Here is a 27,427-nt window from a genome sequence, read left to right on the forward strand (position 1 = left end):
TTATAGCAGTGACCCACTGTTGCCGCATTTACCTACAAACAAACTTGCAGTCAAACAGTTGGTTAGGCCTACTGCTGCTCCCCTGTGTTCAACAAGCAGCAACCTTAGAATCCTCCCCCCCCCCCCCAAGTGGCCAGCTAAGAAACAGAATTTTGTCAAAATACCCAATCTGCCCTGTGAATGGGGGCCAGGAGTTGGCTTGACTCTGGTGTAAGCTCACGTTGGCACATCCAGACAAGACAGATGGCTACATCCTTCTAGCACCTGCTTATTGTGTTTTGTGAATGCCTATTCTGTACAGTGTAATGCTTTTTTTTTTTACTTTTGTAATTTTTCAATGATCAATCCAATACAGTACATGGTAAAAAGCGAGAAATGTACCCTACGTAAGATGATGCATAAGTTCAGGTTCCTTACCTTACATCTTTTGGAAAGAGCTTGTAGATGTTCCTCATCCCAGCGTAAAATTGCTGATTTTATTTTCGAAAGGAAGAAAATTCTCCAATCTTCTTTCCACCTATAGCAGTCACGTCTTGATCTGATGAAGTAGACATGTCTCATAACATCTTCAAGTAATGATTCAGCTGTTTGAAATGATAAAAGATGATGAAAGAAAAAAATGCATTCCACAGGATGTGTGTGTTGTGTACACTATAATATTTTTATTACAGATAGGATGAATCTATATAAATGTGGGAAAAAGCAAAATGCAAAAAATATTGGACCTTCTTGACCTGCTATCCAGATTACCAGCTCCTCAGTTTTAAACCTTTAAACCTACCTTAATGGAATTTTAAAGTTGTTTTATTTCCTGCTGCAGGAAGAAAATCAGTAAGGTATGTATAATGCCTTGTTTATAGTCTATTAATAAAGTTACTTTACATATATGCAGGGGTAGAAAAACTTAAAATAATTCAGGCGCCAGCTCCTTTTAAGCTGGAGTCAGGCCCTTTTTTTTTCTCCCAAAACTGTCTATGAAAGTCATGAATTTAACTAAGATAAAGCTACACATTTTGAAATGTGGTCTTAGAACATTTCATTTATTAATTAATACAAGATTGAATTAAGAGTAAGTAATTGTTGCACCGGAGTGACCTTCCTAAAGAAGGCTCTACCAGTAACAGCGTGAATTACTATGCTACGCATTATAATATGTGGCCGACTCTATTGTATCACCACAGATTTTAAAATTCATGTTTGTTATTCAAATTGAATGATACGTGTGATACAGAGAACACACAAAACATTAAAAAGATGCATACTGTACTCATTATTTTTAAAAAAAGGTAACAGAAATTTCCAGAAGCGAACTCGAAATATTGCAATATGTATAGCCTTTATTTTACAACTGAATTTGAAAATTAAGGTGCCAGGCAGTGGCGACTCGTGGCTTTTTTATGGTGTAGGAAGAAGTTATGTTAAACCGAGGAAGGTTTGAAAAATGCATTCAATTAATGCCACACGTATTACTTGTACTATCCATTGCATTTAGAATGTTAGCTGCAGACCCGTGCACAAGGTAGGACAAGGGGTCCTTGCCCATCTTGAACTATGAAATATTTTAATGTGAACCTATAAAAACCTACAAAATTAGCATTGGCGATATTTTAGATTTTGCAAGAATTTTGATTTTGTTCCCCTCCCTGTCGTTGTGTGAATTGAGGATAATAAAAAGTGCTCCTTGAACTCTGAAATTATGCTATAAATGCTTCTAAATTGTGCTCTTTATTATTAATTATTTTTTCGGATAACTGTAGTTTTAAGTTCAATTATTTGTTACTTATTATTCACTAGAGTATGTAATATTGTAAATTTCCCACAAAATTGTGTACAATGGCTCAACAAACGAAATGGGTTCAGCCTAGAACTTGAAACGGTTTGAGGAAATTGTTTGTTTACCCCCAACCTTCTATCGATTTCCTGCCATACAATTACCTCACGAACATGATAAAAAAGAGATAGAGGATTGATCATGACATGGTTGTAAAAAGCTTGTCACTGGGTAGGCACACACTATTTTATTTGAAACATGTCCGCTGGTGAAGTAGAAATAAGATTTGGACATAATTTTATTTTTATTTCCTGAAAACATATTGCTTTGAATTAGATTTCCCTCTCCCAGATACTCACCTTGCAGATTATGCTAGATTTTACCATTATGCCAAAAGCAGGGTGCCAGGTGCCAACAAAGATCAAACTGTTCTAGGTTTAGTACCATTTTGCTGGGGTTAGCATCACTGATTGAGGAAACTCTTGGTGCTTCCTCGCTGGGTCTTTAAAAAATGCAACCTTCCCCCCCCCCTGCCCCTTCCACTCCTCACCCATCTGTAGTGCTCCCAGCAAGGTTCCTCAGGCGGGGCAGCAAAGCCTGTGTCCATCGTCTTTGGGCTGCAGCTGGAGCGAGCGACAGCAGTCAACTCTTGACAGTAGCTAACCTAGTCAATTGTACGTATTGCGTTAATAATTTTATAACGTGCATTATTATGAAACTCCTAAAAAGTAGAGAACTGGAAATAAGTATAAATGAACTGTAGGAAGTTCCTCACTTCCTACATGAAGAAATCGCCCTTGGTGCCAGGTGAAAACTTTGAGGTGCCATTGCAAATGGGTGCCCTGTGTTTTTCTACCCCTGCATATATGTATATCTATTCCACTCCAACTGTTTCCAAAGATTATCATTTCTAATTCAAAGACAAATAAGCTGATTGTGACTATGAAATATAAAACTTGTGTCATGCAAATGAACTGAAAATAGAGTTAACGTGATGCATTAGTTTATAACTGTAGTTTTTGGAATTTTCAAGTTATCCACCTAGTTGAATTAGATCTCTGGTTCTATTTAATTCAGGCAGAACATGTATTATTATTTCCATCTTGAAATTTGATACTTTCTTTACATAGTGATTCAGTTTCATCATATGTGTTTGCTCGTGAGTATGGTATACCAACAGTAGGCCTGCTCAACCTGTTGTAATTGCCAAATGCACATGTGTACTGTAGGGCGAGGAGCAGTACTGTAGCAATGTAAAAGGGACGGAAAGGAGGGAGTGAGCAAGGCAGGAGGCTTTGTCAATCACCTTTGTGTAATGTGGAGGTAGAAAGATCGAACCCCACGGGAGTGCTCACTGTCCTTCACAACTAAAAGTTGCTCAAGCCTGACCTAGAGAATTTAGGTTGATATTCAATCTAAATCTGGGATCTGATATTTGAATCCATTAGGATCTGATGTCCGAAGTTTCAATTTTCCTCTCCATATCTATGTAATTCATAGTAGAGACTAGAAAATTAGAATAGAAAAATAACACAATCTCAAATAGAGCTGAGTCAATGCCGATGAATCAGTTTTATTTACTGATACCAGATTATACTTTTGTGATGTTTAGGGTCTTCAAAAATGACAATTTCACAGCCTAATTATGCTGGAAATTATGCAAGATTAGAAGTTTCCATTAATTTTTCACCAGTAATGTGTAAAAAAACTTTAGTTTGTGATACATGCCAGTGCCTTTTAATATACTGATGTAATTGGTAATTCTTGAATATTTTGAAGCAAAACTCTTGTAAATTGATGCTTATAATCGGAGTGAAACACTCACCTATTAATATTAATCAATACTTTGAACAACTTTTAATTTTTACAATTTTCAAGCAACAGTATTGGTACAGTCAATGGCAAAGATAATGGTAAGCAAATTGTCCATCGTTATTTTCATTACTTTTTATTCTATATCCAGTGTTTTTTTAAGGAATGAAATTATGCTGGTGCGAAACCGGCATTGTCCTCTGCTTATTGACGTCTTTATTTCAATCCATTATCATCATATTGTGCAATACAGACCGAATGAAAATGGTGATGGACAATTCGCCTACTGTTTCTTTTGCCGTTGGGTGTACGAGTATTGTTATTGTTATGGGTATTGGTTCAAAGTTGTATCTGGTCAGTCCTGGACTCAAACTATGGCTTCAAGTGCACACTGACGAAACCATAAAGATTACTTCACTTACGTAGCTTTCCTAGTGCTTTTTGAATCTTCCTATTGTCCCAGTCAAATGAAGATGCAGCCTTGTTGATTGAAGGTACTAGAGCTTCGATACTTAAAGTATATAAAGATGGCACTATGCAGCGTGGCATAATTCTGTAAGAAATTATTGGAAGAAGGTTTATTTGAACATATTTTCTCATTTCATTTTTCTAATATTCCAGGTGTGTTTGTACAATTAATTAATTGATGCAACTTAGCATATCTCAACAATGCTGGCTTTGTACTGTGAGCGTATCTCACAAATGTCAAATTATCAATTATCCGGGTACATAGAGCTTTTATTGTTCTGGCACAAGGGGTTAAAAATAGAAGATTGGACTATTCAGTGTAACAACAGATTTGAATGCATATTATTACATTGCTAGTTTTAGTTGTATAGATAAAAATTGGCTATTACTTAAGTCCACATTTCTATTTCTGAAAGAATGTGTAGAGTGTAGGTGCCCTGATGCCAACACAATCGTGAAAATCTGTGCAGGTGGAATTGAACTCAAAAGCTGGACTGGACATGTAGTTTCAAGTTGGATCGAACCATAAGCATGGAAACACCCATTTACATGAAATGCGGATGGGGAAACACGAATGAAACATACTGATACAGTGAGCTGGATATGGTGTGTGACCAACATAGTGGTCATCTTGAAATCTGCCAACTTCAGTCTCAGTTTTTTAAATGAGAAGGTGGGCATGTGGCGTATGAAAAAGGGGGCCGGCCCCCCGTTGTGGAGTGGTGATTACATCGCGCTACGATGCCAGGGGTCCTGGGTTCGAATCCTGGCTGGGCATGGATGTTTGTGAGTGTCCATTCATCATATCATCACTCATATCCATTTTCGCAAATTAGCGAAAAGTGGCACAAAAAGCGAAGTAAAATAAAGCAAATCAATCAAGTATGAAAATGGGCTAGAATTTCAAGACAAACTCAATGGTGTGATCAAGCGAACGAAAACAAGTCCTCTGCGCAAGCAGTGCAGTGACTCGAGGGAACTTGACCAATGAACGTGCTAGAGGGAAAGGAGTTGTATGAGGAGGCAACAGGGCTGCAGCAGCACGGACTGCTTTTCTCAATTCACTCGCTTTCTCTCCTCCTCTACCGTCATACGCGCGTTGCTCTACAAACCCCTGAAACAGGCTGTATTTGCGCAGTGGTCAGAAGTAGCACCCTACTTGTAGCGTCGCTACAGTAGCTAGCTACAAAATTTGTAGCTGTAGCTCTAGCGACGCTACATTTTGAAAATTGTAGTTGTAGGGGTAGCGAAGCTACAAAATTCCTGTAGTTGTAGCTAAAATTTCGCTACAGCTACATTTTTTTTCAGCATTTTGAGGTGAATTTTGAATGTGGCAAGAGCGTCAGAAAAAATCGACAATAACCCTTACTTTTGCAGGAGGTTCATAAAGACAAAGTCTATTGCATGGAAATACAGATTATTTAGATTGTACATTACATATATCTGCATGTTATTTAATTAGTATCTGAATAATTCAGATATCCGGATAACTAACTGACATATATGAATATATTCCAGCTAATAGCTACGTTTTTTTTTAGCTGCATCGCAATTTGGGGAGAAACATGCCTCGTTTTCTACACCACTGGAAAAAAGTGCCTTGTTTGCATCACCCCCGGAACAAATCCTGTGGATATCCATGGTGTAAGAGACACCAAAATGTCATTAATTGCTGTGTAATACACAACTTGCAGTGCAAAAATGAGCGATGGATTTTCCACTGCACTGACAAGGAGTAGTGCCAGCAATAAATGGCTCAGTACGTTAACAGCATTGATCATTATCAGTATTGTTACAAGAATGATAGAGTTTCTGGAATTACAATTATTTTCACGATAATATTTGTTCACAAATTTTAAAATTACAATACGTTTAGAACACTCGGGTTTACATGACAGTTTCCTCAATATATTGTATCATATTGTATAAAGTACGTACAAGTTATTGACTTTCCTGCAGAAACTACAATTTTCTTTAGTTAATATACATAGTTTTGAAATTTATGTATTTTTTCTACTTTTGCGTCACTTTCCTGTAACTTTTGCTAATCATGACATCATCATCATCATCCTTCGCCATTTCCTGCCTCTGACTGGGTCGGCATAGAAGTCAAGCCTCTCCATTATTTCCTGGTCTTCCACCACTCCTCCCTTTCCACGGTATTCCAATCTTGTCCTCTTCTCCTAACACTCTCCACTATCTGCTTTTTCCACCGACATCTTGGTCTCTCCCTTGGCCTTATTCCCACTCCTGGTGCATTGTAAGCTCTTACTGGTAGTCTTTCTGCATCCACCCTCTTCATGTGCCCGAACCATCTCATCTGTGCCTGATCTATCCTATCCTGAAGCTTCACCACACCCACTGCCTGTCGGATCTCCTCATTCCTTATTCTATCCCTTCTAGTCTTCTTCCATAGACTCCTTAAAAATTTCATCTCCACTACCTGCATCTATTTTTGTCTCTCTATGTCACGTAATTATTGGCACATAGTATGTGTTATATATTACCTTCTTGCATTTCATAGGTACATCCCTGTTCCATATTAATCTTCGAACACTTTGATATAGTCCTCCACCCATTTGTCCTCTTCTGTTTATCTCCTCATCTATTCTTCAACTTTTCTCAATCATGACAATGAGGATGAATGGTTTATTTAATTATTCTCTTATCTATAGTCGCTTTCTGCCACTTTCGGCTAATTGTGAGAACGAGGAAGAATGATGAATGATGAGGAGTGTGGGGAATGGAGGAACAGGAGGATCCCCTCCTCCCAACTTGGCGTCTTTCCTAGTTTTTGTTTTGAGTCCATTTTATGAATAGATAAGCTGATCAAGACTGTATCTGAGCCATTATGTGCCTCAGCTGGGTATCGAACCTGGAACCCTTTTGTAAACAAAGGTCCCCAGGTACTTTTCATTCAAAATGCTGCCTTCATATCAGTCTATTAAAAAATGAAATATTTATTCTCAAGAAAAATATGTTGATGTGAACATAAATACGTAATCCTACCAAATTCATTTGTGTATAGTTGCAATCATTAATTTGGGTAACACCCTAATTGCAATATTCATATATCAAATTCGAATTGAAATGCCACTTGCATAGGTATGTTATTCTCAAAAACTATAGTAAAAATAAGTAACTGAAGTAACACGGCTATCAAAATTATCGAATGACTGGAATCATGATAATAAATAACAGAATCTATTTACCAGTAGTAGGGGATTTTTTTAATATCCACATGGTTGTTTCTAAGTTTTTTATGCAGAAGTAGAGCAAAAAGTACCGAAGTAGCGAGTAGTGAACAGGAGTAGCGTAGCGAGCTACTTTTTGGTAAATGTAGCTGTAGCTGTAGCGAAGCTACATTTTAGAAGAGTAGATGTAGCGAAGCTACTTTTAAAGTGTAGCGTTCTGATCACTGTATTTGCGTTACCTGTAAATCTCGCTTGTAGACTGTTGGAGGAAGTTCTACTATTCCACGGTTCCCAGAATTATCTCCATTGCAGCTACTCTGTTCAAAATACATTGGCATTCACAATAAGTGCGGAACAAAACCATATCATCCATGTACAATTCTAGGAGTGGCTTAGAGACTTATAGAAAGAACATAGGCATGTGTTTTAAACATTTGAAACAGGATGTTTTAAACACGCCAACCCTGTAAAAAGGTCTATCTCCACGCTTCAGCCTGGTTTACATTGGTCGGGTAGACGGGAGAGTAGCCGGAGCGAGTAGCGTAAAGCGAGCTACTCTCCTCGTGGAAACAACCAGTGAGAGTACTGGAGCCAGTAGCTCCAGTAGTCAGGACAGTAGAGTGGCTGTCCACGGAGGACAGTGACTCGACCGAATTGCTTCTTCCGCCATAGAATTTTTCACTCGCGCGTAAACTCGACAGACCACTCGGTCAAAGTAAACACTTTCTGAGGACAGTATATACCCTCCCAGCAAGGCCGCGCATAGCGTCAGAGAAGCGAGGGATATCTATTGGCCAGAGCGGAGCAGTAGACGCTGATGGGAAGGCTAGTAACTTCAGTCGCATTGCCCCACTCCACGCAATTCCGTTCCTCTCACGTGTTCATTGGTGGAACCGTCTCGCGTCACTACTTGCACAGAGACTTGGATTTCGTTCGCCTGCTCCACAGTTAGCTGGGACGGAGTATAGTCTGTGTTGTGTGTGTCCATGGAATTTGTGTCGATTATAGGAACAAACAGAATAAACTACGGGCGTGTAGGAGATGAGACTTGATGCATTTGGCGTAGGGGAAGCAAAATTAAAAATAAAGAATTTACTTTCTACATACTTACAAGTCGTACAACCAAGAACGGTCAAAAATAGAAAAATCAAGGAAATTAGTTTTCTTTCCAGACATGTCCTTGTGCATTAGTGTGTTCATTTCTCGTTAGAAGAAAGTGTAAACCGTTTCAGAACTTTTTTTTTTAAATCGCCAACGACCCAAACAGCTGCAGCCACTATCCCACTTTGTAGGAGTCTAGTAGAAAGTGTGTAAACAGCTACTCGCCATAGAAGGGTCGAGTCGAGCAGACAGGCCAGTAACTCTCCCGCTCACTCGACCAATGTAAACCAGCCTTAAACAAGTAACAATTAAAATTCAGTGATCGCCCTCGAGACGAACTAAAATTGCAACAAATTGAGCCCCCTTGATGTCACATTCTGACGATGACTATAACTAAAAGTGAAATAAGATCGCCCGCCCAGACTTTTTATCTGCGCCACAGCGGTGAGTGCGGCAACACCGTAGGTCAGCGATTTTTAACCGCGAAATATTTTATGGATAAGCAAAAAAAAAAGTATCGTTAGGAAGTATGAAAATAAATATTCAGCCGAATTAAGTATTCTCTAAGAGTAAGGTATTACTTCAAGATGGCCCAACTTTTTCCACCGAGAATCTCGACTGCAGTGGGGAGGAAATAGATTTCACAGCTTGCGAACGAGATGAATTCGTTGATATCTGCGCTGATTCCACACTCAAAGTTAAGTTCACCAAGAGTGAGGCAGCGGTGGCTGTTTTTTGACTTGGACTGTCAGAGGAGTATCTGAACCTAGCGAAGAAAACAACGGATGTACTTGTTTTCTTTTCAACTTCATGTTTGTGCAAGCAAGCCTTCTCTGCTACGACAATAAAATCCAAAGCAAGAAATAGACTCCGTAACCTTGAGGATGATATGTGTATTTCGTTGTCAACTGTAAAGCCTGATATCAAACATTTGTACTCTAAATATCAATCGCAAGTCGCACGTTAATAAAACAAAACTCTTAAGTGATTTCCATTGTTAGTAAACTGTATTCTAATCTGATGTTTGTTCCTTTCATTATATTTCAATAAATGAATAACATTGGCAGTGGATTAGGTATTTATTGGACATAAATTTAACTTGCTCCTGATAGCATATACCACTTCGATTTAAGATTAAAACTCGAAAAAGAAATCAAAAAGGGTGCCTATAGTTTCTAATCTCATTTCCAAGAGTGCCACAAATGTAAGAAGGTTGGAAATCCTGCCTTGATTTCGTTTCGCGTGATGTTTCCATCCGTCAAACCGACCAGGATTAGCAGCAGCGGTAAAAATGCACAGTGTGACTTGCGGATCATTGGTAAGAGCCATTGGAACAGTATGGCTGTCAAAGATTTAAGTAGGACTCATCTTCAAAGAATAATGCATATTCGTTCATCATTATCTATTTTTATTTCTAACACGAAATTTGCCTATTGCAGAGTGGACAAGACTGATTTTAAATGGGCTGTGACCCACCCTGTTACTTTGATGGGGGAGGAGAGGGAATAGCGTACAACCATGGACGTCCGCAGGATTTTTTCCAGGGAGGGGGCAAACAAGTCACATTTCCCTCCAGAAGAGTGTAGTTCCCTAAAAACATTGATTAAATTTGAATTTATGGTGTTAATGCAATAATTAACACATATTATTGTGGCTAAAATGAAATTATATGTGTGAAATACATAATTTTTGGTTGACTTTCATTTTCCGGGGGAGGGGCGTGCCCCCCCCATTCCGGACGTCCATGCGTACAACGCAGTGATTTATCTGCCCATATCATAACATCACCAACACTTTTGTGCAACACACGCCTAAATTCCAGCGTTTGGAATGTTGCCTTTAAAAGTAAATGATGGGTTACAATTACAGTTAGTACTTCGTTCATGCAGTAACTCAGTCACTTGCCCCCCTCCCCCCGCAAAAAGTCAGGTTTATTAACATTTACAAGTTTACCTCCTTGGACCTGAGGAACAATGAAATAAGATTATTTTTTATAATTTCTCACCTGTACCTGTTATATAGCAAACTAGTTGTGGACGCTATTTTGGGATGGAAAACTTTTCGATTCGACTCCTCCCCCGCCCCCTAAAGTTAAAACCTTTGTTCGATTCTGTCTCTACCCCAAAGTTTTCCCCCAAATTACGCCCATTATTACTTCCAAATGCTCCTAACTTACCTCTAAGGCACGCTACACTCCTGGCTCTACAAGCAACTAACGAAAGGGAAAACTTGCTACAAATTAGTATGATATTGATTTGAGCATATTGAGCAACATTGAAATATTCGTATCATTATAAACAAATATACGAGCATGTATGTGTATATATACGAATAAAATATACTTACATACAAAATATCCAATCCCCGCTTGCATGACAAGATTTGATTTGAGCGTTCTGTATGTTGAAGTAGTGGGTATAATGAAGACAGAAGACAAAAATGTCCCAAGCAAAGGAACTCTTCGCATTGCATGTGTACGCTCACTGCTGGAGCCAGCGAAACGTTAATCAACAACGAATCGATACAGGAAGGTTACAGCCAGGTACGAGAGAGAGAAAAGTTTTATTTCATACAATCGAACAGAAAATTAGTTTGCAGCGTCTTTTGTATTATGGCTACGTATCTAGAATTTTTGGTTAATTTTCTTTCTTTTTTCACTTTTCGATCTTAGTTTTTTTAAAAATCGCATATTTTATCACAGTTTACTTCCAAATACACAATGATTTTAATATGCTTTTAAACTTTTAAACTAAATATATGCTTACAGGCCGAAACCAAATGTTACGTAATAATCAAAATATAATTATTGATAACAACTCGTTTGAACCAGTTTCCAAATTCAAATACTTAGGAGTAATATTAACAAATGAACATTATATTAAAGAGGAAATAAAAAGTAGGCTTAATTCAGGAAATGCATGTTACTTCTCTCTTCATAAACTTTTGTCTTCTCGTTTAATATCTAAGAAACTAAAAGTTAAAATATACAAAACAGTAATATTGCCTGTACTCTCGTATTATATGGGTGTGAAACTTGGTCCCTTACATTGAAAGGGGAACACAAATTGAGAGTATTTGAAAGTAAGATCCTTAGGAAAATATTTGGACCTAAAAGGGATGAGGGAGACAGGTGAGTGGAGAAGGTTACATAATTTAGAACTACATAATTTGTATTCGTGTCCAGATATTATTAGAATAATTAAATCAAGAAGACTTAGGTGGGCAGGCCATGTGGCACGAATGGGAGAGGAAAGAGGAGTTTACAGGATTCTTGTCGGGAAACCTGATGGTAAGAGACCTGTAGGAAGACGAAGATGGAGGGACAACGTTGAGATGGACCTAAAGGAAATCGGTAGGTATGGAAAAGAGTATATAGATCTTGCTCAAGATAGAGACAGATGGAAGGCCTGTGTTGCTGCAGCCATGAACCTTCGGGTTTAAGAAGGCTAGAGAGTTAGTTAGTTAGTTTTAAACTCTCAGCACAATTCATACGCTTTTTTTTGTTAACTCGTACTAAAACTATTAAGCAGAGAACAAATACCTTCGACTCTCGATGAAGCATCAAGTATTATACATTAATCGTTGCTTTTCTTCTTATTTAGGCTAATCGCTACGATGTGGATGATGATGAAACGGATGACGAGATACACCCATGCCCAAGTAGTGCTCGAGCCTAGAACAATCGGCTTGGAGGTCGTGACTCCTGCATTAAAGGAGCCCGGCCACCGAGGAAACGCATTTAGTCAGATAATTGATTTGTTGTTTTAAGTGCACTTTATGCACAGGAAGGCTAATCGAGACTGGACCTACAGTTTCAAGTGGGATCCGAATCACTGTGCCTCCACAGGGTATCGAACCCGGGACACCTTGATTACAAGGCGACGACGTTACCATTACGGGGAGGCATTTGGCCAGATAAAAGTTAACAAATGTAACTATTGGCAAAAAGCAACTTTGCAATCAGGTATATTGACAATTCTCAAATTATTTCCACAAACAAAAAAGAATAACAACTTTTATGGTCAAGGAACGCCACGCCACATCTTGCTATTTAAAAGCGAAAAATCAAACATTCATAAAAGGGGCCTAACATTCATGCACGCCTAAGAGGGCCCGGAAAGAAAGAGTACAAATTATCTTCGTATTTCTCATCTACATCATTTACTCAAATTTTCACGATAACTTACTTGGGCGTTTTTACTTAATTTAACCTTGTCTTGAATAAAGATAACTTTTTCGTTCCCGAAAATGAATCAGTTGAGTCAGGTTTTTTTTAGTGTGTCAATTTCTCGCAATTAATGTGGAAGGCCGTGTGAAGAGAATGTCGCGTTTAACTGTGAGGAATGCTTTCTTTGTTTCCTAGGAATTAAAGATCATAGCCCTTCTGGATTAGAAAAAAAATAGCCAAACCGATGGAAGAAAAGGGGCTTTCGTTAAGTAAATTCCAAGGCCAAAGTTACGATGGTACAGCTTTATATGTCCGGGATTTAAGACGATTTTACGAAACCGTAGAACATTTATACCCAATTTGGAGGCGTAAAGCAACGACCAAGGGCGCCGACTTGTCAAAATTATTGGGGGGGGGGGCTCTGATCACTGAAATAAATGAATGAATGACTCACTCCCTCCCTTTTTTATAAATAAAAATCACGTCTTCTTATAGCAGTTTTTAAGCAGCTATTATATTCCTCATGCAAATGAAATGTAACATGAAAAACGTGTGTCTGCTCATTTGTTTTTTGGATAACATTTAACATTTTTATTTAAAAGTAGGCTATGTATTTACATTAAGAGGCCAACATAACAGTTTTATGCCGGCCTCGGTAGCCGAGCGTGTTGGGTGGTCGGCTCAACTCGCTTTGATCCGGAGGTCTCGGGTTCTAGTCCCGGCGAGGGCATGGGTGTGTTTTAATGTCCGCAACAGACTTGTAAAGAAAGGACATGTGACGGGTGCAAAGAACCTTAGTGTTGACGTACCCATAAAAATAGCGAATATTTACAATATTTAACAGTTTTATTTAATTATTTACATAAATGCTAACACAAATCGCAGGCAAATAGTTTTACTTTTTTGTTCTTACTACAATATTTTACTTTTTAAAATTAATTTTGCAATAATAAATAAACACATAGCCCGCCGTGCTTTAGCAATAATGCATTTGATCATAGCCGTTCCCGCTTTCGCAATACAGACTTTTCATAAGCTTTCCTTGCGTACTTTACTGTAAGCCAGTGTTAAATAAACTCAAAGACTTTATAATTATTTTCCCCTTATTCTTTGGACTAGAGGAAGAGATTTCGAGGATAACTAAATATCGTACATATCAATATTGCCTGAATGTTGTTTACGACCTCAAATTGTTCACAATTCACTAAACAACATACTGGGATAATTGTCATATCACCTCGTTATTTTGAGACTCTTTTTAATAAAGATATTAACAATACTCATAATTATATACTTAATATATAGTAATAAGTCATGTGTTTTGCTGTCTCCGTCCATAGCCCCCCCCCCACAGTTGATGGTTTAGTGGTCTCAGCCCCCCAAATTTGATGGTCTAGAACATTTCAAATGTGTATTTAAAGTTAAGTTCATGTTGCACAATTCAGTGTAAACTTTACAAGAGAAGCAAAATAATACATTAGATCCTCTTAAGCAAAATTATTTGAGGGGCTCTGCTCCCACATCATTAACATTGGGGGGGCTCGAGCCCCCAAGCCCCATGGAGTCGGCGCCTATGGCAACGACCCACACCCCCTGTTAGATTGCTCACCGCCACTGTCGCGATAGGATTTCCTGTCATACCAGTCGAAACCCGAACGAGTGCAGGTGGTTGCCAGCTCGGGCTGCAAGTCGCAACTTCAGGAGAACCTCTCGCGATCCGGTATAATTGACGCCAGGGCCTAGCAACGCCGCTGAGAATTACTGCTTTAGACACGCCCCAATCAATCAATTTCATCATATCATCGTCGCGATTAATCGAAGGCGGCAGAAAGGCGAGGTAAAATATACCAAGTCAATCAATTAATCTTTCATCAAGACTGTTGCATCAGGGGGTGTGGGCACACCTGGGATGTAATGCCATCATTATAAACATTAAACAGGGAACATGTACACCTCGTGATTTTTTTAAAAAAATCGGACTCGTATTCGAGAGGTCGCAGATTCAAATCCTGTGATTTTTATTCAGTCAGTCAATAAGGGCCGCGGATGGTTTCTCCAATTTGCTTATCACTTTCCTTCCATCGTCAGTCTTCTTCTTTCGCAGTCGCCATTATCCCAGTGGAAGATTAATTACATTTCTGGTGCAGACGGATTAATTGCCGTGCACCCCGGTCATTAAGCAGCAACGGGAAATTGAAAATCAAAATCAATATATTCCTAAGTAAAACATCAAACTATAAAATAATAAATAGAATAAATAATTTTACACTATTGAACAAACGGATGTCTTTACCACAGCAAAACTTTAAAAAATGCGACACTAAATTACTATTACATTATACACTATATAGCCAAAAGTCACCGGACACCTAACTGAACGTGGCGGTAGTGTCATGGTGTGCGGCTGTTTTTCCTGGGTTTGGGCTCGGGCCATTAGTTTTGGTCAATGGCAACATGAACAGTGGTGTTTATGAGGACATTTTAGACAAGAGCATGCTGCCCACACTGTGGCAACAGTTTGGAATGGGTCCCTTTTCTCTATCAGCATCATTGATCATAATACCCCTATCCATAAAGCAGGGTCCATTGCATTGTGGTTTGAGGACAATCAGGTGGATGTGCATAGCTGGCCAGCTCAAGGCCCCGATTCCAATCCCATAGAACATCTTTCGGATGAAATCGAGCATCGGTTGCGTGCCAGATCCACTCCACCGAAAATTACCCATGCACTATTCAGGAGGCCACAAAACGAATGGAAAAAAATCCACCAGCCAGCTGTAATAAAAGCGAAGAGAGGTCCGACATTTTAGTTAGTTGGCTGGTGTCTTTGGAATGAACAGCACTGGGTGTCCAGTGACTTTTGGCTATGTAGTGTACGTATCTTAAAAGTAACAAGTATTAGGAAAGAAATGCCTTGAAGACTTGGGCTCATATTTTTACCATTGAAGGCTTATGATACGATTGGATTTTTGTAAAAAAATACATGTAATGTTATTTTTCGTATGGTCTTCTTTAGTGCACTATTATGTTTTATGGTAGCTTAAAGTACTTTCAGTTCATCTTTTAAATCAATAGGGTAAATATATTTCGAACCTTCATGTGTTAATATACAGGCAAGTTTTGTACACTTTTGAGACAAAAGATTTTTATATGGACGGTCAGGCCATTGATAAAACTTGACTAGTAGAAATAACAACAATAATCATTATTATTATCATTGTCATGATTATTATGATATAATAACTATTATAAACCAATGAAAATGAACCCACTTTTTTCCAAATTTATTATTATTATATCGTTGTGGAGAGACTTCTAATCGATCCACCGAATTAGTGAATATCCAGTTCATACAGTTAGTGTACTGAAATGCATAGCTATTTTATTTTGTTAACTTCTGCATAACCTGTCCAAGAAAATATAAATATTTGGGAAAATTTTAGTAATAAAGTTCTGTTCTTTCGCCTCACCCCATAGGACTGATAGAACTCACTTTTTTTTGGAATTTTTAAAACTGCAGAACCATTTATTATTTTAGTTTAAATGGTAAAATATGAAAACATAACCTGGTTACTGTATTTTACACTAATTGTTTCGATATAACGCTGTTTTTACTTTGGTTATTCTGTTCGAATATTAACTGGTCGTTATTTCTTCAATTAACAATAAAAGTAACGAGCTCCAGATCTGACAAAACTTTTTTTCGAACTTGAAATAAACTATGCCAATTTCTAGGGGTGATCGACGAACCCCCTCCCGACGCCTATGTTCATATGGCTGATGGCATGTCTTTAAGCTTACTAATATCAAGCAAGAAATCGAAAAATTCACTACGCTGTTCAAGCTGCTCAACTCTCTTAGAGCTAAAATAATCACGTCTAGGATATGCTAATAATTTATTTTTTTTAGAAAGCATTTAGCGATATTATTTTAACGCTAACAGAACCTAAACTAACTACGAGAGCATTTAGGTTTATTATATTAGAAGAATGCTAAGGGACCTAATCTTAAAACATTTTTTGTGTAAGTAATCGCTAAAACTTCACAGTATGTGTTACAGACGTAATTGAATACATAGCATGATGAAATCACGATAAAACAAAGACCGAATCTGCTGCCACGCGCATGTCTCTTTTGAGGTTAGCAGAAAAAGAACGTGGCAGCAGACACTACCTAATTTTAATCGCGAAGAAGCAGTAGTTCCCGTATGACGAAACTGTTGAAGATCCGCAAACACGGTACAAAGTTGATTTTTATTAGCATATCTTAGACGTGATTATTTTAGCTCTAAGAGAGTTGAGCAGCTTGAACAGCGTAGTGAATACCTGTACATTCATTCCCACTAGTCAGGGGCGCCGACTTGTCAAAATTATTGAGAGGGGGGCTCTGATCACTGAAATAAATTAATGAATGACTCACTCTCTCCCTTTTTTAAGTTTTGATCTCAGTGTTCGGAATCACGTAAAAGCCCATGAATTCCTCAAAAATATCAACATTTTTATTCACAGTTCTAATGCAGAATATTAATATTGTCTACGAATGGATATTTCACAAGTTTCGTCAACCATAATAGCAAAATATTCCCGACTTTTGATATCTGCTACCACGGAGCGCAAAACAGATCTCCCTAATATATCAATGATCTCGTTCTGAATGTCATGTTAGAGCCATTTGTAGCCCAAAAGTCTCATCCACTACCCTAGTTCATGCACATCGTCTTTTGGAACTCTTTTTAGTAAAAATTTTAACAATACTCATAATTACATACTTAGTAGTAATAAGTCATGTGTTTTGCTGTCTCTGGTCATAGCCCCCCCCCCCCCCAAAGTTGATGGTCTAGAACATTTCAAATGTGTATTTAAAGTTAAGTTCATGTTGCACAATACAGAGTAAACTTTACAAGAGAAGCAAAATAATACATTAGATCCTCTAAAGCAAAATTATTTTGGGGCTCTGACCCCACATCGTTCGAGCCCCCCCAAGCCCCATGGAGTCGGCGCCTGTGCCACTAGTCATAAACTTGCATTTTTCTCGTCTTCATCTGTTCTTAAGATTTGTAACATCCTCGGATCTTCAACAGTTTCGTCATACGGGAACTACTGCCTTAAAATTACCACTTGAGCGCTAGTGTCGCTTTATGTAGGATAAATCTTTGTTTACATTCAGCAGCAGTACAAAATAGCAGCGTGTTTTTATGGCTGGTATGGTAGAAACGTTTAAATTACGCGATATTTTTAATATTGCGAATGCGATGCGAATTCCAGGAACTCTAACGAAGGTGAAGCTGTCCTGGGAACGAAGCATTTAATTATGATAGGCAAAATTAACACGGAAAACGCAGACGAAACTAATGTATATGCACTGGTTCTTCAAAGCAGTGCTGTATCATCTGCACCTCATGTTGGAACTGGGGTTCTCGGAAGGCAATTATTTGAAAATAAAGCAATTGAAATTGGACTGTAACTTGAAAAGCTGGACCAGGAGAAAATTGCGAACATATCGTTGCAGTTCTTTCTCGAAAGAGGAAGGCTGGTTTAATAGTAGGGGAAGGTGGGGCAAAGTGAAATAGCTAACAAATAATAATATTTGAAACACATGTAATTACAGAAATAACAAATGTAAATACACAGTGTAATACCTACATATGTTGGCTACATATAATAAAAACAATGAGATGTAGCCATCTTTACTTTAGGAAAGACATACAATATTTATAAACACTGCAAAAATTTCACTTTGCCCCATATATGGGGCAAAGTGAAAAACTAATTGGGGCAAAGTGAAATACACCAATTGTGAAACATTACAATTAATTATGTGTTACAATTGTCACAAATGTAATGGTTTTCATCATCAATCTCATTATCAAATGTTGTGCAATCGTCATGAGCCCATTTCTTGCACTTGGAGCACGTGATCCATCCCTCACCTGGCTTCGATCTTGAAAAGGGCTCACTACAAAACATGCACTCTTCTTCGTCACTCTCATCAGAAGATTCATCATCTAGGCCTACTGGTAGTTCTTACCCTTGCTTAGAGCTCGACCCCCAAACAATTGTTTACGCGCTGGCCTGTTCTTACATGATGAATCTTTGCTGTTTCCTGTATCTGAAAAGTTATGAACCTTCAGCTCTGTCAAGTAAGGACTAGAAGTCAAAACTGCTGTCACTCCTGTCTTTCTCGATGTTTTTCGGATACTGTTGTCCCTTATCATTGCAGGCAAAGGCAAGATCTCCTTAGGGCTCACCTGTTTACACACTTTTGATGAAGTGCTAGGTTGTGGCTGTACCGTTAGGACGTCAAATGGACGAACTTTTGGCTCATCGCGAACTATTTGTACTCCTACTCCTGATGGACCAGCTGATGCCTCTCCTGGAACTGCCGATTGGTTTGGAATTACATCGTCCTCACCTGGATGTGGTCTGTTCGTCGTTTCTGCAGCTACAAAAGCCTCTTCCGGAAAGATGTTGGGGTCACAAGGACAGATTCCAGTTGACCTGAATCCATTTACTGCGGTCACTGTGGTGGCTGCCTTCATGTACGCTTTCCCAAATAGTTCACCAACGTCAGTTATAGAGACTACCTTTCCTGGGTGATTACGTAGCCACGTTGCACATTCCTGAGAATAAAATGTGCTTAATCGGCCCATGAAGGCAACATCTAGAGGTTGGAGTTTATGACTCGTGTGAGGAGGGATACACAGGATATGCACGTGGTTGTCGCGTGCCTTTAGGACCAATTGAAGGTTCTTTGTGTGGGTCGCGTGGCCATCGAGAATAAGGAGTGCAGGATCATGAACGGAAGGTTTGGTACAATGGATGAAATGATCAAACCACTTCGTAAAAATATCTGTCTGCATCCAGCCTGAAGGGTGGCAATGAACAATCGTATCTGGAGGTGTTCCATGGGAAAAGACTGGATTATTTCTAACACGTGGAAAAATAAGAAGAGGTGGAATGTAGTATCCTGCTGCACTAAAGCAGATCACAGCAGTTGTTGTTGTTCCTCTTTCTGCTGATGAAATTTGTCCAACTTGTCTCCTACCCTTTAAACTGATAACCTTAGAAGTTATATTGGGAACAGTGCTCATACCTGTCTCGTCGACATTATAAATGCGACTAGGAGAAAACTTGTGGGTGTCCATCAGTGCTGTAAGGAGATCGAAAAATTTAGCTACAGTTACCTTGTTGAAAGATGAGGCTCTAGCTTGAGAAATAGACTCTGGAGTTCGAAGTGTTAAAGCAGGATGACGTTTCAAAAATCCATACAGCCAGTCTACACCAGCCATTCCAGACTGCTTAGAGAATGGATGTGCAATATTATTACACTCATCATACTGAAACGCCAGGCAGCGAAGATCCTTCGCCGTGAGTCCGAATAGTCGTGATTCCATAAGAATGACATGTTCCTCTAATTCTGCCTCCTGAGATTCTGTGAAAATCGTCCTGAATCTTCCTAGTCGTTTCTCACATGACTGGTCAACGTCCACTGCAATAAAGAAAAAAAGTGTTAATACAATTAGTATCAGCCTATTGTATGTAATTACGTTTGTCACTCGAACCTTCAAATATGTCTGTTTTGGTTTACTTTATTTCTCTTTATACTAATAACAATTCAATTTTCACAACAAGACTGAACATTTCCAAACATTATCCTGTGTTACAGTGTAGGTCCACACGTGTAGGTCCTTTCAAATACGGATGGAATGTTTATAGCCTACTGACCATTCATGAATCAATTTATACAATGTTACGAGGTAATTTTTAATCAAAAACTAACAGTCCAATCAGCTGGGATTTATGAGCTGCACAGCAGGCTTCATGGCACAGTGGTTAGGAAACTAGTCTCTAAATCCGACAGTCTTGGGTGTGGTCCCCACGCTGGGTTTCTGATGTCAAAAATGGGGGGGATATACATTTTATTAGCTACATTATTCATCGCATGTAGGCCTTTTATCAATAATTTGTTTAATAATGTTAATTAATAGCAGATAAAGTAATAAAAATAAAGTTAATATATTCATTATTTCTTTTTTCAATCCAATACTGTTTCAAATTAGGTCACACCTTTAATGTTTTCGAGTTGGTATCACAGTGAGGATAAATGTCTTCATAATTGCTTAAGCCTACTTAGGCCTTCTGCACATTCACAATACGATTTGATTTATATTAAACAATGAGAAACTTATTAGCGTACACACTAAAATGCACTAGGCTATATCCATAAGCTGCAGTTCTACAAAAATAAAATGTATTAAATAATACAAATTGAAACTCTTACCGTCTCGATTTACTCGATGGTACAGCGTGGCAACAGGAACGGCGAATGAGTCGGCAGCATTCTGGAAACTCATAATATTATCTTTTACAGCTGTTACAGCTAGAGCCATAGACTCCTCTGTCCAGGATTGCTGATTAGTTGTGCGTTTGTAATTACGTACCATCTTGCCTGAAACAAGAAGATGTAACATAAATAATACACAATTTTATTGGAATTGTATTAAAATCTAACCATTACTATTTAGATACTTCGAGAAACTGTAGCCCGAGGCAAAGTGGAATAACATTTCTCTTTGCCCCTTTCATTTTGCCCCTGGCACACAGTACAGGTTTATAAATTATTTGTATTTAATTTATTTCGTCTTTACACATTTTGCCATTGCCACATGATGCATGACTTTATAAGTAATGATAAAAATATCAAGAGAATAATGTTAACAAAATACATACCTCTCAGTGTGCAACGAAGCAGGGCGCCAATATTACAAGACCATGTGCTCCAAACACTTTCTTTGTTACTGAAGCCGGAGGAAAAGTTGTCGCGTGCTACCACCTATGAGGGAGATGCACCTGTACGTGATGGTGACAATACATCAGCAAACCAAAAGATCGCGCTGCGTGTGTGCTTGGCAATTCGATCATTTCACTTTGCCCCTTATTTCGCTTTGCCCCACTTTCCCCTACTAATATTCACGATTTTATGACCAGACTATCCTCACTGAAAAATGACATCGTACTGAATGAAACAGCAACATTAGCATGTCCATTTTCTCTTTCTGGTTACATTTGACATTAATTCATTCTCAAACTATTTTCATCTTCTCTCTTAATCGACTCGTACATAATACATGGATGCATTGGGTAAGCCTTCATGGCCTTTCGAAAAAAAAAAGTTATAGGCCTATCTATAAAGTACAATATAAAGCTTGGTAATCTCTATTTCTCTCTCCAAAAATAAAGTGAGCAGACTCTTGCATTCTTCGTAATTTCCTTGCCAAATTACAGTGTTATTCCCTTGCCAATCTTCTGTCAAATCAATTACGTTTTCCCTGATTTATTAACAGATTTCATTTTGTTTATTCCACGGGTGGGAAACACATCAAAACTTTTCATTTGTTCTGACCCATAAAATAATTTAGAGAAAGAAAAAAACTGAAGATTAGGCCTTACTCTTTCGCATATTCCCCATGCTTTAAACGACTTCAACACAACGTATCCTACTTAGAGTAGTTCCTGAAAATCCCACCAGATGGCATATGGGTTAATTTTAATCGCAAATTGCCTATCTTTGGATCGTCTACATCTAAATTTGATGCCATTCTTTCTCATTAACTAAGTACAGTGGGGCGATTTGGGGGGGCAGTTCCCCCCACTTCTCGCCACTTGTGCCTCCGCACTATGCTAAACCTTATCTACAAAGGTAAATTTACTATCTTCCCCCACCAATTTTGGCACCCTGCCCCCTCTCCCTTGGTTTTGGAACTCAATCGCCGCCACTGACTAAGTAACTGGAATTTTTCATAACTACTTCTTATTTCGAAGTGCTCTGATATATTTGCAAGATATCTAACAGCATCTATCACATCGAGATTAATGTTTTGTAGATATTTGCTCACTACATTTATGTGGAGTAAATTTGAGCCTATTTCGAACAAGTTTTATCAGTAATATTATAACTTCAAAGTTTTCAATAGGCTTATTTTTTCTTCTCATCCAATTTTGCCGCTTTGGGCGGCGGCACGGTTCGCCCCCCGCCCCTTCCGCCGGCCCTGCGATAGTGGTCGTCTAATTTTCTATACCATTATTTAGCCTACTTTTGTATTAACCACGTTGTAGTGTTAATTTTAGTCGTCTTTGTTTACATTATAGGCAGATGTCGCTTCTTGTGACATCACGAAACGGCTGTCGTATTCTACATTTCTGGGCTTCCTTCACAAATGTAATACCATTAAGCCTTGTTTCCTGAAAAACTAAATATGCTGACCAAGGCAGTAATTTATTTTATTAAAAATATAAACTAAACGTAACGTTTCAACCTTCTAGCAAGGTCTTCTTCAGACTCCGTATCAAGTACAAAAGTAACAAGATACAAAAACAGGGCATTATATATACACAAAACATTACTCCCTCCAGACTATTAGAAAGTTGTTTTGGAACTTTCTAGCAGATGGCTTTCACTTGTGAGCTGAACTTTCACCTAAAAGGCTAAACATATATACTTCCATATAGAATGTGGTTGGGCTTTATATCTCACGCTCTTTTTCCTTCATTTTCTTCCTTCTCCTTTCCTCTTTCTCTCTTGTCCTTTCCACTCTTTCTAACACCTCTAAAAACAGGGCATATTGATGAAAAGGAAGAGAGGACAAGAAATTGAAACCGCTTGGCATCAGAAGAAGTGTGCAGCAGGGGTATTCTGCCACAAAAGAAGTGATGTAAGTGAGGTGACAAAAATATTTTTTTAAAAAGAATATGGAGGACAGAATAAAGAACATATGTACGAAAGAATGTGAAAAAGAAGGCAAAATAAATAGCCTATGGAAACAGTTGGAAAAGAATGGCTATGAGAAGCAGGATAGACTGGACATAAACAGAAGAAGGAAGAAAAGAGGAAGGGGAGAATTGGAAGAGAAAGAAAAAGAGTACGAGAAAGAAAAAGAGAGAAGGTTTGGAATAAGGAGTATGGGGAAGACCACAGAAAATATATGCAAAGTGCTTAGGAAAGTGGGCATTAAAACTTACAGGAAGGGAGGGAGAAGCATCTTAGGAATAGCGAAGAATGCAAACAAGAAAAAGGAAAACAGAGAAGAGGAAGAGGAAGGGATTATCTACGAAGTAAAATGTAAAGAATGTCAGAGTGTGTACATAGGAGAAACGAAAAAGAGGCTGAAAGACAGGTTGAAACAACATAGGGATGATGTATGACTTAAGAGAGAGAGAAATGCGACATTTAAACACACCAGAGAAACAGGACATGACATAGAGTGGGATGAGGCTAAGTAGATAGGAAGGGAGAAGAGAATGCTAGTGAGAAAATGGAAGGAGGCCAAGGAAATAGAGAAGAAAGGTGAAGAAGACACAATGAACTGGAATGGGGGACTGAAGATAAACAAAGAATGGAAGGTGTTAGAAAGAGTGGAAAGGACAAGAGAGAAAGAGGAGAGGAGAAGGAAGAAAAATGAAGGAAAAAGAGCATGAGATATAAAGCCCAACCACATTCTATATGGAAGTGTCATTCCATGCCAAATCAGCACAGATATGTGCAATTTCCAACCTGACCATCTCCGATTTTCATGAAATTTGGGGAGTTGAAACTATGCATGGAACTTAGTAACTATGAAAATTTTTAGTCTCGTGCGTCTTGTAATTGTTAAATTATTCAAGGTCAAAGTAAGCAGAAATTGCCCTTTTTGAGCCCGCTTAGCTATACTAAATGTGCTGTAACTCCGCTACTATTTCACCTAGGAAGCTCAAATAAAGCTTATTGTACAGGGAATTGAACAAGCTTTCCAGTGATATATAACAAGTCTACCTTTGGATAAAAATATAATTTTGTCACGTGACCTTGACCTTTGATCTTGAATATCTCAAAACACGTCATCACCAAAAATCGTGAAAAAAATATATTTGGTCCCTCATATCATACTATAAAACATATCAAAAAAATATTCTGGGACTGCAATGGGATCGGAAGTTACAAAATAATATGTGTAACTATGTGACTGATAAAAGTCCCATTACTTGAACTTTGACGAGTCAAAAGTCCCTTAACACCCTATATAAAATGTAAAGGAGTTATCCTGGTCATGAAAGAAATAGGTTAGGCACAGGGAGATCTCTAGCTGTGTGTGTCAGGCGCAGGTCTGGCATATTGTTGACCGCCATGTTGAATTCAACGCAAAAATTTCAAAGGAAAGGGTGTGAAGTTATATACAAATCAGGCTAGAACTTCACGAGAAATGAAACGGCGAAGGTTTTTCCAAAGTATCTTTAACCAGCAAAAGTTATTACTGCATGCTTGTAACAATTTTCTCCTTTTCGAGGTGTTAAAAACAAAGTATTAAGAATGCTCCTAACGTGTTAGGAACTCGTCGAGATCACGCTGACATCTCGGGAGAGAAAGAAGTATACGCACCATTGCATATGATTTTAATCAGCAACATTCACCAAATACTTGAATAGGGGAGAATATTGGGAAAAGTATCTCAAACAATTACGTGACACTTCCTTTGGAATGAAAAATTCTTCAGTGACGAGGCTAATTTTTATGTTCAAGGTAAAGTTAATAAAAATTATATTCAAAACCTGTGATTTGATAATCTACAGTAGACAGATCCCAGCCGAATGGTTGTTGCTGGTAAGCTAATGATGTGGTATAGTGTATGGAGAACGGGAATGGTTGGTCCATATTCAACAACGGAACCTTAAATGGTGAGGGCTACTTGGATTTGTTAAGTGAACACGTATTTTATCCTTGCTTACGGGATATGGCACTTTTCCAGAGTTTTGAAACTGGACAGAGTGTGACCACACTATGTGAACATTTTGGAAATTTCTTCATAGTAAATTTCTAGGTAGATTGATGGGCAGACGGGGATCTATTTAAAGGCCTGCACATTCCCCAGATCTAACATCTTAGGAGGACTTTTACCTTCAGAAACATTTGAAGAGAATGGTGCATGCACTAAAAGTCCCTGATATTGACCATCTGAGAGAAGGCATAGTTTCTGCTTGCGACGATGTTGCACCTGCTACATTGCCAAATGTTCTATGTGAGTGTGAGAGACGTCAACGAGTGTACTCACAGAAATATTGACAATACTATAATGTGCATATATCGTAAGTGAAAGATATGCGTATAACGTTTTGCTGCCTAAAAATAAGTTGGAAAAATCTTCACTGCTTCATTTCTCGTGAAATTCTAGCCTGATTTGATATTTCACATCACCCCCTTTCCTTTGAAATTTTTGCGTTGAATTCAACATGGCGATCAACAATATGCCGGACCTGCGCTTGACACACACAGCTAGAGATCCCCCCCCTACCTAACCTATTTCTTTCATGACGAGGATAACTCCTTTACATTTTATATAGGGTGTTAAGGGACTTTTGACTCGTCATAGTTCATGTAATGGGACTTTTATCAGTCACATAGTTACACATATTATTTTGTATCTTCGGATCCCATTGCAGTCCCAGAATAATTTTTTGATATGTTTTATAGTATGACATGAGGGACCAAATATATTTTTTTCACGATTTTTGGTGATGACATGTTTTGAGATATTCAAGATCAAAGGTCAAGGTCACGTGACAAAATTATATTTTTATCCAAAGGTAGACTTGTTATATATCACTGGAAAGCTTGTTCAATTCCCTGTACAATAAGCTTTATTTGAGCTTCCTAGGTGAAATAGTAGCGGAGTTACAGCACATTTAGTATAGCTAAGCGGGCTCAAAAAGGGCAATTTCTGCTTACTTTGACCTTGAATAATTTAACAATTACAAGACGCACGAGACTAAAAATTTTCATAGTTACTAAGTTCCATGCATAGTTTCAACTCCCCAAATTTCATGAAAATCGGAGATGGTCAGGTTGGGGGCTGTGTTGATTTGGCATGGAATGACTCGGAAGTAAATATGTTTAGCCTTTTAGGTGAAAGTACAGTTGACAAGGGAAAGCCAGCTGCTAGTAAGTTCCAGAACAACTTTCTAATAGTCTGGAGGGAGTAATGTTTGTGTATATATAATGCCCTGTTTTTGTATCTAGTTACTTTTGTACTTGATACAGAGTCTGAAGAAGACCTTGCTAGAAGGTTGAAACGTTACGTTTAGTTTATGTTTTTAATAAAATAAATTACTGCCTTGGTCAGCATATTTAGTTTTTCACTTCACAAATGATGGTATTTGAAATTTATCCTGAAATGACCTCACTCCAATGGCTTCACACGAAAAATCTTCTATTGTATCCCATTTCTTTTTTTATATTTTCACTTTTCTAAACTAACACAGTGTCATTGACACTAAAACTTAATCACCTAAACAAGCAATGAGGGGCCTCTCCCATGGCCTAGTGATTACGTCATAGCCTTGTAAGGAGTCCCTGGTTTGTTACCCTGTGGAGGCACATTGCACAGTGGTTCGGATCGCACTTTAAACTGTAGGTTCAGTCCCGATTAGCCTATATGTGCATAAATTGTACTTAACAACAATAACTCGAAAACAAGCAATGAACTTCGAATTGACACACTTTTCAATGTTTTCCCCTATTACCCTTTCTACGTAGTTATTCGTGAATCCAGAATTTCTCTTTCCTGGGAAAATTTTGTACTGGAAACAGCACGGATTGGGGAAACAATTCAAGTGGTGCAGGGGCCAATATTTCGGTTCTATTGTTGATAGATGTCATTAGCAGTAGCGTACGCAGGATTTTATCAAGGGGGTTATTTCTAAAACTTTCTCCAAATTCACATACCATTGTTTTATTATACTTTAATAAAATAATAATTCTCATAATAAATTATTAATACTTATAATAAATTAATTAGTTGAATTACTAATAATACTACTAATACCACTACCACTACTAAGTAGTAGAGGTCTACTACATGTAGTATTTATGAAAGCAATACAACAA

At 38.2% G+C, this 27,427-nt stretch overlaps 1 protein-coding gene across 1 annotated transcript in view; it reads left to right on the forward strand.

Moving 5' to 3' along the window:
* Positions 1–718: 718 nt before the first annotated feature.
* Positions 719–27,427, forward strand: part of LOC146004304 (uncharacterized) — a 68,513-nt gene continuing 41,804 nt past the window's right edge. Inside the window, exon 1 of the mRNA XM_083143040.1 lies at positions 719–836. The gene's annotated coding sequence lies outside the window, so the exon portion shown is untranslated. The remainder of the gene's footprint in view (positions 837–27,427) is intronic.

The sequence above is a fragment of the Lepisma saccharinum genome, chromosome 21 (genome assembly GCF_977018435.1).
Source record: "Lepisma saccharinum chromosome 21, izLepSacc3.1, whole genome shotgun sequence".
Taxonomy (NCBI): domain Eukaryota; kingdom Metazoa; phylum Arthropoda; class Insecta; order Zygentoma; family Lepismatidae; genus Lepisma; species Lepisma saccharinum.